At 43.3% G+C, this 14,149-nt stretch overlaps 1 protein-coding gene across 4 annotated transcripts in view; it reads left to right on the top strand.

Annotated features, from left to right (window-relative positions):
• Nucleotides 1-14,149, top strand: part of MIDEAS (mitotic deacetylase associated SANT domain protein) — a 733,716-nt gene that overhangs the window by 433,153 nt on the left and 286,414 nt on the right. Inside the window, exon 1 of one of the 4 annotated variants that reach the window (XM_078659670.1) lies at nucleotides 792-966. The exons of 2 other annotated variants lie outside the window; for them this stretch is intronic. The gene's annotated coding sequence lies outside the window, so the exon portion shown is untranslated. Of the gene's footprint in view, nucleotides 1-791; nucleotides 1,209-14,149 lie in introns of those variants that run through there. One more of the 4 variants, XM_078659667.1, reaches the window with a different exon arrangement.

The raw sequence follows: 14,149 nt of genomic DNA, 5'->3' as shown, positions 1-14,149 counted from the left end.
AGTAATTAAGTTCTGTTTTCTCTTTACAGTGTGCTACTTGCAGGTTTTTTTCCACGCACAGATGCAGGATACTGTTTCAGGATGCAAATTAAAAAACATATTCACTAAGCTAACAGAAATTTGGGGAATATTTTTCCTCAAAAGCTATGCGAGTGCCAAATGTGGTTTACTGCAAAGTCCGCCCCTGTCTGCTTATGGCCACTTCAGCACGCAGGGGGTGTACAAAGAGAGCTGTATAAACAAGTGTAACCATGTTCTTCACGTGTACAGTATTTCACTCAAACTGTTTAACTCTCATTATACAAGGACAAACCTATTGGCTTTGTCGTGGCATGCTCTTGTAATGCTATCACTGCGCCCAGGAGGGTCAAACACATGCCAGGCAGACATGACTCTCCGGCCTGCTGTTTAGGGGGGGACGGGGGGGGGGGGGGTAGAAACATCTCTATGCAAAGTGTTCGATTTCGAAGACGTTCGCTCTTCACCCTGCCCTTGAAGCGGCCGTGTTTACATCGCAGACTGAGTTTCTGATAGTTTCATCAGAAACGCCCCCTCCGCCCTCCACAGGATTGGGGGTAGTCAGTGCGTGCCGCGGGGTGGCTGTTCTCATTGAACAGGCGGTGGATTGAGCGCTGCGGGGAAGGAGGGTTTGGAGAGCAAACTCGAGCCTCTCAGGGCCACGGGAAGCAGCAGAGCCGTGGTATGCCTGGAAATTCCCAGCCCATTGGCGAGCGCCCGCCCGGCTGAGCCGGGTGTATCCGCCCTATATGGTCACAGGAAGAGGGCGGGAGCCCGCTGCTGCAGGGAGGAGGAGGGCGCGCGGGTCACAAGACGCTCCCGCTGCCTGCCGGGGAGTGGAAGAGCTGGTTTCAGTCTGACACCGAGGCTGCACGGGCAGCGACGGCCCCTCGGGTCCGGATTGTGTAATCCTCATCCCGCACGCAGCGAGGGCCTCCTCCCGCACTGGTGTGTGTGAGCTCAGCCGGTGACTCAGAGCATGCAGTCATGCTGCTGCTGCACGGAGGAGCAGGCTGAGGAGCAGCGCGGGTCCCGGCCGAGGAGGGGCGCACTGCGGGGCGCGTGCTCGGCTGCAGGGAAGCGGGGTGCAGACGCGCGGCCGCCGCTGAGCAGGGAGCACGCTTGAACTTCCAGCGCGCGGCTACAGGACGGCACTCGGGAAACGAGAGCAGCTCTCACGCTCGAAGGAGGTATGTGTGAGGAGGAATGCACCGCGAGCTGCGTGGTTTAATTCCCGTGTCATGGGCGGCGTTCTGAGCACTTATGGGGGGGGGGGGGGAAATGCGGAACTGCACGTTTGCACAAGCACTCAAGTTATAGGTCAACTTTTACAATATGTTGTCTGTTCGGGTTGCCTCGAAGTGCAGAATGTTGAAATTAGGTTAAAAAAAATTACGTTTAAATAAATGCCGGTTCAGCGCTCGTATTTAAGGGAATTTTGGTAGAAATGTTTTTCTTCACACAACTAGCCTCCTTTTACCTAAAAATACATTGAAATGTCCTTTGCTAATGCATCACGCTGCATGTAACATCTGTATCGTGCAGGGTTGTGCAAGCCAGTTTTTCCTGCAGAGTCTGCCCCTTTGGGGTCTGAGAGGTGTTTGGGAGGGGGCAGAGGCGTCACGAAACTTGAGGACCCCTCCCCCCTGCAGGGTACGCTTAGGGGCCCCCTCCGGACTAAGTCTGGAGCTCTCCGGGCGAAGTGTGGTGCTGAGGGGGCCCCCATGAGGTTGGGGACCCCCTGCACCGCGGGGGTCTGTGTTGCGCGCGGGGGGCGGGTGTCATGCTGTTTGGATTCGTGGCAGTGTTAACCTCTACGTGCAGCATTGACGCCGAACACGTTGTTTGCCTTTTTTCTGTTGTTTTCCGCGGTTTGCACGCCCAGATCACTTTCTGCTGATCTGCAGCCCAGAGCCGTCCACTAGGGCTTGCAACAGCATGCAGTTTCCTTTCAGAGGAAGTATGCAGCACCGAGCCTCGCATTCTCTCGTGCAACCCCACCCGATCCCAGGCAGTTCCATACTTTACCCTTTAGCTGTGCTTCAGTGTCGTGTGCGCTGGACTTTGAGAGCCCCACTGATTTGAAAGATCTGATAAGGGAAACAGTGACGCATATTTCATTTGCATGCAGTAGCCAGCCGAGCACGCTGTCTGAATAATTAAACGCATTTAAGCATTTTCCTTATCTAGCGAGCTTTTGAAACGTACCTAAATGTTCGCACCGGAAATGCGCGCACCGTGTGACTTGGATCACTTCTTATTGTAAAAATAAACATGCCTGGCTTTGAGATTTCTTTTAAGCTTCGGGCCGGAAATATCTGTGCAGGTTTCACACAACCTAGAGTGCCTGCATCATTGATATCAACATAGGACTCATCTGACTCAGCATGTCATCAGTGAGTTCCCACAATCCTCCGCCCCTGGTGCACCCTTCACAGTGTACCTTCTCTTGTCCATCTCGCACTGTAAACTAAACTACATTCTCCATATTCAGATGTCTTGTATGTGCCATTCTTTAGTCGTCCCCACCTCGCCTGAAGTATACACATTGGTGGTGGCCCTCAACATTTTGAACAGGTGCAGCACCAAGTCTGGGATTGCACAACCCTTCTTAAGAGGTTCGCACCCTCGTGGACATCTAGGGCAGAGTTACATTACACTATGGCGAGGCTGCTCAAAATAACAATGGCCGACTAGGTGATGGCTAATTCTCAGTCTGTGGCCCACCAAAGATTCACCAGAAACAGAGGCTGTGCCAGTGACAGCAGCAGGATTCTTCAGATGCGGACGTGAAATATCAGCTAACCAAGAATGTGGTCTGAACTCACACATTCACCAACTCATCCACCTGCACATTCATTTTACCGCTAAGGCACCCACTCTAGAGTTGTCTGCAGCCTACACCTTTAGTGTACTTATTATTCTGTGGGCGACGAAAGCTTGTACTAGGCTGCCCTGCTGGTTCTGTTCTGCGGTAAATGGAAGATTGCACGAATTGACTTCTGTGAGAGGGAACAGCTTGATTTACTAATACCATACTTTCCCTTTTTTTGTGAGAAAGTTAACATTGCGCTTCTGCTTCCTAATTTGCACCTGTCCTGTGATGGGAACACGTGCGCTGATGCTACTGTAGTTGTCTGTAACTTCCTTCTGAAGTTGGGAAGTTTGCATAGTTTCTTCCCTCAGTGTACCAGTTCTGTGAAGAGGGTTGTTCTGTATGTGTGAGAGACACTTGTGATATTCCCTCTGTCACTGCCACCTGTCTTTCATTTATTATTTTTAAGGAAGATTGCTCAGCTGGTGTCTGTTATACATTTACTGTGTTGTGAAGGCATGTATGAAACTTTCCACTAAACAGAAGACCAAACCATTCACATCACCAATACTTGTTTTAATGCATGTTTGTAATGGAATAGAAGACTGTAAAATTTGAAAACATAGCTGACTAGTGGCTCAGTCATGCGTAACACCTCCAGCATGTTCTGGCATTTTAGTCAACAACACTATGTATGCTGGGATTTTGAGCCTATGATGAGACAGTTAAAAGCAAAACTACAAGCCCAGTGATGCAGAATGTAGTCGGAAAAAATAAAAATGGACGGTTGTATCTTATGTCATGATGCCAAAGCGCAGAGTTGTGAAAGGCAAAATACAATGTAGTTCCTAGCTTGGTCCCTTTCATTCTTCTAGCCAAAAGTAGGTTTACAGTCTAGTACGTGAGTAGGGAAAGGTAGCCAGGCAGAATCAAATGCCTGCATCTTACTGCTAATGGATTAACATTAGAACTCCCTTGAAAACCAAGGGAATTGTTTTACCAGAACAATGCAAAAAGCAATCGTTAGACATAGCTGGAGACACAGAGGAAAAAAATGACTTGCTCCCCCCCTCTAAGCACATCCTTGGTCTTGAAGATGCTGCATTTTTAGTTAGAGAGCTTACAAAACTACTGTGAAGCGTCCTACATTAAACGAGGACAGTATATGGTGCAGATGCCGCCCCGGGAGGACTGCCAGTTAATAGTACATAGTTTTCAGAATAAATATTTGGTTGGCCCTCTTACACACGTAATCTCCCCATTTGTACTCCTTTTTTTTTTTTGTCATTGGTTTCTCTCCAGTTTGTGGAATGGGAGCATATGGACCTATGGGTTTGCATTTAGGGTTCTGAAGTGTATGCGAGGGTTATCAAGTACAGCGTTTTAGCTGGTGTGGAGTATACCGAGTTCTCGAGTATGAATTGGAGAAAATTGAGTTATCGTTCTTGAGTGACAACACTGACACATGGTGCTTTTCTACATTTAATATTGTATGTGTTCAGATTGCGTGAACTACCTGATGCCAGGTGTTAGTAGGTCTCCCAAGCCTGCTTTCTTTTATCTGCGTACTTAAAAAAAAAAAAAAATCATAGCCTTTGACAACTTCAACATGGTCACAATACACTTTTTTCATCAAATCCGAGCGTCATACACATCAGGCAATCCTCAAAATACAATAGACATATAGAAATTACAGTCCGACAATAGCATTATTAACTACGTACTTTAGTTTGATTTTTCAGTTTTAAATTCAGGACTTACTGTGCCAGAGTAGAAGAGTAAACAAACAAGGGCCGGGTGAGCTGTTCACACCTTCATTGGCGCTGCACTTTCACCCTGTCTAGTTGAAGTCGGAGGTTCTCTGAGATAGACATGCTGGTCCGAGAGGTCCTACTTCTTGAAATTCATTGAGCTAAATGCATAATTTGCCAGCCACAGCAGGAATATGGACAGTCTTTGACTAAAAATGAGGGACGAGAGCCTCCAAATAAGTGGCACATGGGACCCCTGATATTGGGGAGATAGTATTTTCCCCTGACATTGATTCGTGTGTAATAGGCTGCCCACCTTATTTTTGCATTCTCTATAGTTCGTGCAACATGCAGCAGCGCAACCGGGACGGTGCCTTAGAAAAAAGCATTATGCATCTACAGGTAGGCTGTTTCCTGTCGAGAAAGAATGAATGTTATTTAGCTGCCACGTGACCCTGTGTCTTGGTTGACACCTTTAGCTAGTCCTGACTGTTTAGCCTACAGAGTGCTTTAACTCCATGCGATCAAAGCAAAAAGTAAAACTACAGCCAACTTCTAGAATGCAAACTGTCGTAGGCAAAAGCCACCAGTGGTTCAGGGTGTAAAACCTGCCGATCTGACCTTTTTTTAAATATTAACTTGGATTGCCTCATCGTTTCTATTTGAAAGAGTTGTTAGTGCACCCTGCAAGCTCAAGGGTTTTGAGAAATGTTGCTGTACTGGTTTAATGAAGATTAAGTTGTACCTCATGGTAGGCTAGGCTAAACAATAAGGCCATGCGCGTTGGGCCAAGCTCAGGCAAAAGGCCGGTCGTTGAAGTTTTTGTGTAGTTATCCCACAGGGTGTTACCACTTCAATTCAATATAACTTTCTTAGGTCTAAAAAACAATAGGCCATACAAATACATGGAAATATTGCACATAGCTATAATCATACACAAAAATGTAAAAATGATCGTACATTAAAAACAGTTATAAAATGAGTGCATAAAGGACATTTAGGGTTCAACAACACATCAAATAATACTTTAAATAACCATGCTTGAAATGAACCGGGAAGTGCAAGTCGAAGTCAGGTTTCAGCACTCCATTACAGTATTATAGGCATTAGATGCAGATAAAAGAGCATTAGGAGGAGATAGAGCTAGAAAGAGAGAACAAAAACCTCAAATAGGGTCCGCCATGCGCTCCAACTGTCCCCCAGGCGTAGACCCAACTTCTCTGCTAACACTATATGCTGAACCCTCCTCACTTAAAATTCTGACAGACTAGTTCATCCTGGTGTGTCTAACCCTAAGAGTGCTGCTTTCAAAAAGGCACAGGCGGTGAAAACAATTTCGGGTGAATACAGGGATCGTAAGTGGAGGAGAGCTGGTCTACAGCGTTGGAGGCCTAGCCTCCGTAACAAGGGTCTCAGAAGGTGCTTTGGTGATAGGCTGTGCAGTACTACAGAAGAACATAAAGTGCAATAGTGATTGTGCAGAATGATTATCACAGTGGCCGGAGGAGACTGTTAGCCTCTGGGTCTAAGAAGTGTTTGAAAAGTAAAGACCAATACATTGTCCCTGCTCTTTAAAGACCAATACATTGTCCCTGCTCTTTAAAGACCAATACATTGTCCCTGCTCTGAAGCGCAAAAGAAGTGACCACTCCCATCTTAATGGGTCGAGCGACCGATGCAAAGGGGATGTCTATATATAAAAGACTGTAGTAGTGCAACACAGAGTGTTTGGATAACTCGTGGTTCAGCCGGATATTTACATGGTAGTCCTTAAATATTGTTTTCACCTCCAACTTGGCATTTTTGGGGATACTTCTGAGTTCGGTAAACCACCAGGTTATACAGAGAAAACCGAGAGTATCCTGTATATAACTTAGCCAGGTTATGGAGCTTACCTTATCCAACATCAGGCAGTCGGATATAATGTCCTTACTGAGTTTAGCCGCTGGGATCAACCAAATACTAACCCATAATAAAACTGGTGCCAGCTGAATCTTATCCTCAATAAAGCTCCGTCTTGATCCTGTAACATTAACCAGAGGTTGGTTCTGTTCACGGAGTCAAAAGCGGTGCATAGGTCCACGAAAGCTAAGTAGATGGAGGAATGCTTGGCCTTAGTGTATTTAAGTGTGGTCTGAGCCAGATTCAGACATTGTTAGTTAGTTCCTAGTTTTGGCCGCAATCCGAATTGAAAAAGGACGAGTATGTCCATATCAGCTGCCCATTCAATCAAATAGTCACAAATGACTACTGATGATTTTAATAGTGCTGTCGATAGTACTTGGGGCACATGCGGTTGCCCTTTTTGAGTATGAGTACTATTGTTGCGGTAGACCATGACGGGAGAATAGTTGTAGGAAGGGAAGCGTTAAATGTATTCGTGATAAGGAGTCCCCAAATTTCATGCATGGATTTCAACAAATCTATCAGTACCCCATCTGGACCTGGGGCTTTCCCACCCCTAGTGTGGTGGATGGCCTTCTCAACTTCCTGCAAAGTTAATGAGTGGGGGAGAGTTCTGCAATCTCTTGAGGAGAGTAGCAGACATAATTGGCGTGTCCTCCGTGTGGTAGATGGAGGCAAAGTGGTAACCCAGTCCGCACCTGAGATGTTATTTTGGAGAGTGGGATTGATGGAGGAATTCTTGGATCAAATGAACTTTACTAAGTCGCAGAAGGATTTACTGTCCTTTCCCTGGGACGCGTGTGCCAAGGAGATTTCGCTCTTATTCCTGGAGGGGGCGTTTAGGTCTTTCCTCAGCTTCCTATTTGCCAGGGAACAGACCCAGTCGAACCATCTTGGGTCCCTGACGAGCCCTCTTGGGTTCAGGGTGGTACCACTTCTTTAGGAGGAAGCGAAGCTCATCTGTAATTATGCTCTTTGCTTACTATTACATTGTGTAGAGTGAAGGGCAACGTTCAAACCAAAGTAGACTGTAGCAGAAGACATGTTCATTAGAAATCTCCTTCCAAAGTCGTCCGAAAACTGGCGAGCTTCTCTGGAGGCTGTGCATAGAGAAGGATGTAATGGTGAAAAAGCATTGGATTTCTGTTTTAATTTTCTTTTGCCAAGAATTGCTTTTGTAAGTTTTATCCCAAATTGCATCACCGTCAATTTGTAAGAGCACACAAAATAAATAAATGGCCAAAGTTTGATAGTAGTGGTTTTTTATAGAGAAGTGCCTTTGTCCAGCTGTCCCATGAATCATTACGGCAAAACTATTGCATATAATACCATTCGACTGATCATAGCTTCAGCTAAGACCAGTGTTGACACTCACCCCCAATTTGACATACCTATACTTTCTGAATCAGAATTAGGGCAGGAGCTATTTTGTGCCTCTACACTGGAGTATTCAAGGGCCTATGAGGATATTTGAACTGTGATGATTGTTTATTTTTGTTTGTGATATATGGAAATGGAGGCCCACTTAATTGAATAGACCCTCATTAGTGATACTTTAAAAGCTGAATAAGGCAGAACATCTCTGCACAAGTGGACTCCTGTGATCTGGAGCAGGTAGAGATAAGCAGAAGTGGCCACCACTTATGTGTGTATCTTTTTTTTGTATTACCGGGACTCTAATAAAATGGGAGCTATGACCTAAGAAAAAGGCTAATTTTAAGTTCTGTTCCACATTTACCTTCAGCACAATGCTGCTCTGTAGGGACAATACCAGCACCAGCAAAATGCACTGTAATAAAAGTCCTGCAGCTCTTCTTCAGGGTTGTCTCTGTCACCTGGCCTCACTTAACACATTTCAGCAAAAGCTCATGATCAAAATTGTGGCTGCATGTGTTGCTACTCTATTAGTTGTTGTTAAATCAGTTCCTAAAGTTATGTTCAAGCTAGTTAACACATCTAACACAGGCGGAGTCTGTTAAATTACTGCCGAGTTTCTTCCACAATCCAAGGTAAGGGCGTATTTGGCTCTGACCCAGGGCCCCAGTCTTTTAGAGGCTTCCTGCTGGGGACATCAGCTGCTTTCTGCGACCTCTGTGCGAAAGGTGTTAGTAGTACTGCTTCTTGGGTCCTGTTGTGTGGGAATGTTGTTTTGATGCGCGCCAACTTATATGGAGTACATAATGTGCAGATATAATATTTTACTAATACAGGTCGTTATAAAAAAAAATAATCATGCGTTTCCGACATCAGTAGGCTGACAGTCGCATTTGATCTATGAAAAAGGCAATACAGGAAAGCCTGAGGCACTGTGAATCAATTAAAATAAGGGTTGTTTCATCTATAAAATGCACGAATGAGATAAATAATTACAATAGTGATGACAGTGAAGGGGAGTCAAAAGTATTCCTGTCGGCTGATCCTAAAGATTTCAAAGCCAGTGACTGAGGGTTCCTGAGCGACAGGAGCCACTGGCTGAAGGGGGCTGTATTAATGCCCCGTGGAGCATCTACAAGATAGAATGTTTGCCTTGAACAGTGCAAGCCCCACTTCAAGATCCATCTAAAAAGGGAGTGTGCACAATATAGAAAGACCACACACTTATTTTTGCACAATTTTTTTTTCCTACAGTGTCCTGCTATGGCAGTGGATCAGATGCTCTGTGGCTCATTTTGTTCTGATTAAAGCTTGTAATCCAGAGCAGAGCTCCTCGAAACATGATTGAAAGAGAAGTGTGACTAGCTCCATCAACATTGGAGATAGAAATGAGACTGTGTTGTTGGAGAGTATACTGTGTTCTGAAGTCAAGTGAAGTCGAAATGCCTGCCTGGCATTTGTCCAATTGCAATGTTAAAATATGACATTCACCTAAACAGCGGGGTGAATGGGATTCAAGGAAGTCTGTATTATTCTATCTTTTAATAAAAGAAATGTCTTGTTTCCCACTGTGAGGTTTATGCTGTATTGGAGTAGTTCGGTCAGTGACCCTTACTTAACCACTTGGCTGCTAAGGGGTATGCATGTAGGTCCATTGACTTTCCATTGAAATCAATGGGAACTACATGACGAGTTACCCTTGTCATTAGCACTGAAGGGGTTAATGACATGTGCAAATACATGCATGCCATGGTAATCCATGTGTTGACTTAGCAAGTTTCTGTGTAAGTTGAGCACTGTTTTGGGAATTTTAGTTTTTTGTTGTGGTGTGCTGAATATGCTCAATACTGCAAGACAGGTTGGGAAGATTACATTCTCCACCTTCAAATTGTTTTAGGAGTACTGTGGGGAGATATACTTTCAACTTCATATGGAGTCTAGCTAGTAGTTTAGGGAAATCATATGCACGTATCTGCATGTTGTGTAGATATGTGCTGGTTGTGCCTGTCAGAGTGTCGTGGATGTGGTTCACATAGAACCCCGTTGGGAGAGATAAAAGTGTAGAACACGGCGTGTTGATTCCAGTTGTGGAAAAAACAGTGTTCTGTTGCTAAGGGCTTGTATGCGAGAGTACCCCCACAGTGTGCTGAATTTGGGAAGTGTAGTACCCTGTTGTGAAAAGGTGCATGGTGGAGTACTCCATGAGTTTGATGTGGAAGAAGAAACCTACCATGTCATGAGTGATTGCACGGGGTTGTATCCCATGGAGTGAAAATCATGGTAATAGTAGTATCCTGTGATTTTGTGGGTGGTAGCCACATGTTTCTCATTGTTGTGCTCTACCAGTCACCCATCTGTATAAATGTGAAGAATTGTGAGCAGTGTGGTACAGGAGGCTGTATAAATGTGAAGAATTGTGAGCAGTGTGGCACAGGAGGCTAAGTACTAAGTACATTTGTGATTGTTTTGTGTGTTTTATTCAGGTTGCGTTGATGGGTTTGGTTAGTGTTGTGCTTGACTTGTAGTGTTTTATGAATCACTAGTGTGTTGTAGGTGAGTACTTATTTCCCTTCTGATATAGTCTGGTGTCAGTGATTGTATTGGTGGACTGCTCTAGCTTTTATTGTGTTTTCTATAATTTTAGCCAATGCTTGTTAAGTATGCATGTACTGGAGGATGTCATGATTATGTTCAGAAGATCTCCCAACGATTTCTGGTGCAGTTTCCAACAGGCTTGGTATTGGTTCTAGATTACGTGCTTTCTTTGGCTTGGCACTTAGTCATGCTGGTTTGGCCAGCTAGTGTGACTGGATGTGAGGTGTTTGGAGTGCTGGGTTGCCCATGTGCGAGGTGGTTAGCCTTGTGGGGATGTATGTATTGCTTGTGTGGAAGATGGAAAAGGTGTGAAAGTATGTTGTACTGTGTAGTTTAGGAAAGTGAGGTGATGTCTGGGGACACTAAGTGTAGTCATGATGAAAAGGTTTGTATTGGGAGTCTGGTCAAGGGACTTTTTAATAGTGGTAATGCATGGGTAAATGTTGCTTTTGTTTTGTGCCTTGAATGTGTAGATTTAAGGGTGACAGAGAAACCCTCTGTTAAAGGAAGACTTTGGGTTCGGTGACGAGGCTAACGCATGATGGGGACATGTCCTACTTGCAAACATGCTGTAGTTGGAGGAGAGGGTCTTCATACAAAAGACTGAAGACCTTCAGTTAGGAGTAAATTCTTTATTTCATGTTGGGTTACAGCAAAACCCGGTAGGTCCTGTCAAGGCTTCATCCACCCTTACTGTCCCACTCTCCTCTCTCTCACTGCACATGGAGCCCTGACAGACTTTTGCTAGAATTTAAAGACCGAACATGAAAAAAAGAACTTGTCTCTTACCTGAATGGCTTCAGACCCTTCTGTGAAGACCCGCCCTCAAACTAAAACATTTTGCAAACAAGTACATATACACAGGTGTACCTGGAAAAAGGTTCCTGTAATCTTGAGTGTTTATAAAATGTATATGCAACATAAGCAATTCCTAATAAGCTTAAATATATTCAACATTTGGCGAAAGTAAATTATGCAAACACTTATGGTATGGGTGTGTAATTTTTAACACATTTAACACTAAATGTTGTCTAGTGGCCCCCAAAACCAGTCTTTACTCGGAGCCTATAAATCGTAAGGAAGGGAAATAAATGGGCTAGAATAATCTCCTTACATTTGTTACGGCATCAATTTGACATTATGATAATTTCTGTAATGGGAATTTCTCGCAACATATCCTCGAGAGATTTGATGATAGTGAGAAAACCACTTTACAGCAGTGCTGATGTGACCGCTTGTCCTTTCCACATACAATGTTGATTTCAGATATGATGAAAATATAAATCTGGATATACAAACGGGCTCTGAATACGCTGCAAATGTTTTTAAATGAAAAACAACTGTTATAAAATGGTTTGGCAGCCTTGGTTAAGATGTGCACACTTTACCTTGTAAGGCAACTCAAATGTTTCTCTTGCGTATAGTTTTTTTTTTTTTAAAGCGTGTGTGTGTGTGTGTGTGTATATATATATATATATATATATATATATATATATATATATATATATATATATATAATATATGTATATATATATGTGTGTGTATTTGTTTGTGTGTGTGTATATATGTACACACACAAACCCAACTTCCGGGTCAAAAACTCCCCTATTGCAGAAGGATCGTTTTAGCCTGTTACCACCTGTAGTCCAACAAAATTATTCAAGTCAGTGTTCCTTATTTTAACAGTGTTCCCAAAACGTGACTGTATAGTATGTTATATTGTTGCCTTGTTATGTACTTAATGCAACCATTAGGAAGACTCCTGGCTCTGGGATGGAGGAGAGCAAGGGAGGAAACAGGCTATATCAACATTCTGTTATTAATATTATTTTTACTACTGTATCATCGACTAGAAAGCAGCTAGAGTTAGTCTGTCATGTAAGAAAAGGCGGCGTACGCCTTATTCATACTCTGCTTAACTCCATGCACTTAACACTAGTAGCGTCATAGATCATCATTCAGTAAGTATCGTTGAAGTAATCTGAGTGAAATAACCAGCTTTGGCAATGCCAGTTGGTCTGGCTTGTGAATGAAAGTGTATTTTGTGTCATTGATGGATTTAGGCACTCAATAAGTCATCATGTATGCACTCTTGTCACTTATCTTTGCATTCAAGCATCCATTTGTTCATCCATTGACTCATTCTTGCACCCATGCCCCCCCCCACCCCCCGACACAACTGCTGTAAAACACACACAAATTCAACATGTGCACAATAATTGAAAGGGAAAAAAATTGGCTAAAAAAAAGCATGATGCAGTCTAAACACGGTGGAAATTTGCTTGCTAAAGCAAAAAAAAAAACATAGCTGTGAGTGTCTGTCTTGCAGAGAGTTTGTGATCAGTCATTGTTTGAAAGTTCCAGTATGGGCCCCACATTTAAAAACAATGTGTTGGCAATCTTGGAATGGTAAAAGTATGATACAGTATGGATAACCGCATTCCCTTATGGTCTCCGGGTTTAGAGTAAGTAGTCACATGGAATGCATAACTGCAGATAACATGAGTGGCAAGCAAAAACCCATTATTACTTCCTGCAGAGATGTAGTATTGTTTAAGAAAAATTAAAACGAGAAGCAAATACATGAAGGAACTATAAAAGCGAGTAAGTTGAAAATGATAGAACTATACAGCCAACACTGACACTGAAGTGCACTACCTTTCAGGTGGTGGAGAACATCATCAGAAAATGCAATCACTGGGCAAGAGAGCCAATGCCTTATGAACAGTTACCCCATGCAGTACTGTCATGAATGGAAGCATGGTGTAAATGACACTCTGGCAGAACAAAGTTGACCCTATGTCTCTTATTTGTCACTATCTATCTCAAACTAAAATATTTTTTTATTACAAGATCCTGGTAGACCGCTATGAAGAGATTTTAGCAAGAATTATTACAGTGCTAGTCTTAAACCCGGGTGGAAACCAACACCAAAATCCTTCCCTTCAAAGATAATCTGTGACATTTTGCGTAACAAAACACCTGTAGGCTTCAATACAGAGAAATAACTATTCTCTCATAAATGCCTATTGACTTTAACATATGCTTTTCACAATCAGTATGTCAGGCTTAAAGCGTTAATCATAACTTTTCGTAATTAACAGATTTAGTTCTATGGCATCTCAAATATCTTTTCCTATGGAACCAGCTGGTATTACTGGCTTTTCATAACCATCTCAAATCTCCTGTATTGACCTTAAGCTTTCCCACAAGGTAACCATATTGCATACAGTCATAAAATAGTAAATTAACATAAAACTTCAGCTGGCCAATCAAAATACTAGCTCTTCTAACCACGCATAACAAGGATTCTTACAGTGCAGACCTTGACCCATAATTGTCGGGGAGGAGGGAACAGCACCATAACCCTGGCCTACTAAGGTAATCTGTGCTATTTCTTGTAACATAAAATCTATCACTAGGCACAACTTCAGAGTAATAACAATCCACCCTTAATTCTCTGACTTTAACATGTGCTCTTCTTCTCATTGAACGTCTGGCCCACTCCCTTTATCGTAACGCTTCTTAATAAACATTAAGGCCTATAGCATTGGCTTGTCACCTCAAACATCTCAGCAATTCTGCATTCCGCATAAGCTTTCCCAAAAGGCAGCCATTAGGCATACAGTCATAAAACTACACAATTGCAGTAAACAAAGCTCAATACTGTCTCTCTTAAGAGAGCTTATTA

The sequence above is a fragment of the Lissotriton helveticus genome, chromosome 9 (assembly GCF_964261635.1).
Source record: "Lissotriton helveticus chromosome 9, aLisHel1.1, whole genome shotgun sequence".
NCBI classification, from domain to species: Eukaryota; Metazoa; Chordata; class Amphibia; order Caudata; family Salamandridae; genus Lissotriton; species Lissotriton helveticus.
The sequence above is the reverse complement of the archived record's forward strand: the minus strand, read 5'-3'. Positions and strand labels throughout refer to the sequence as shown.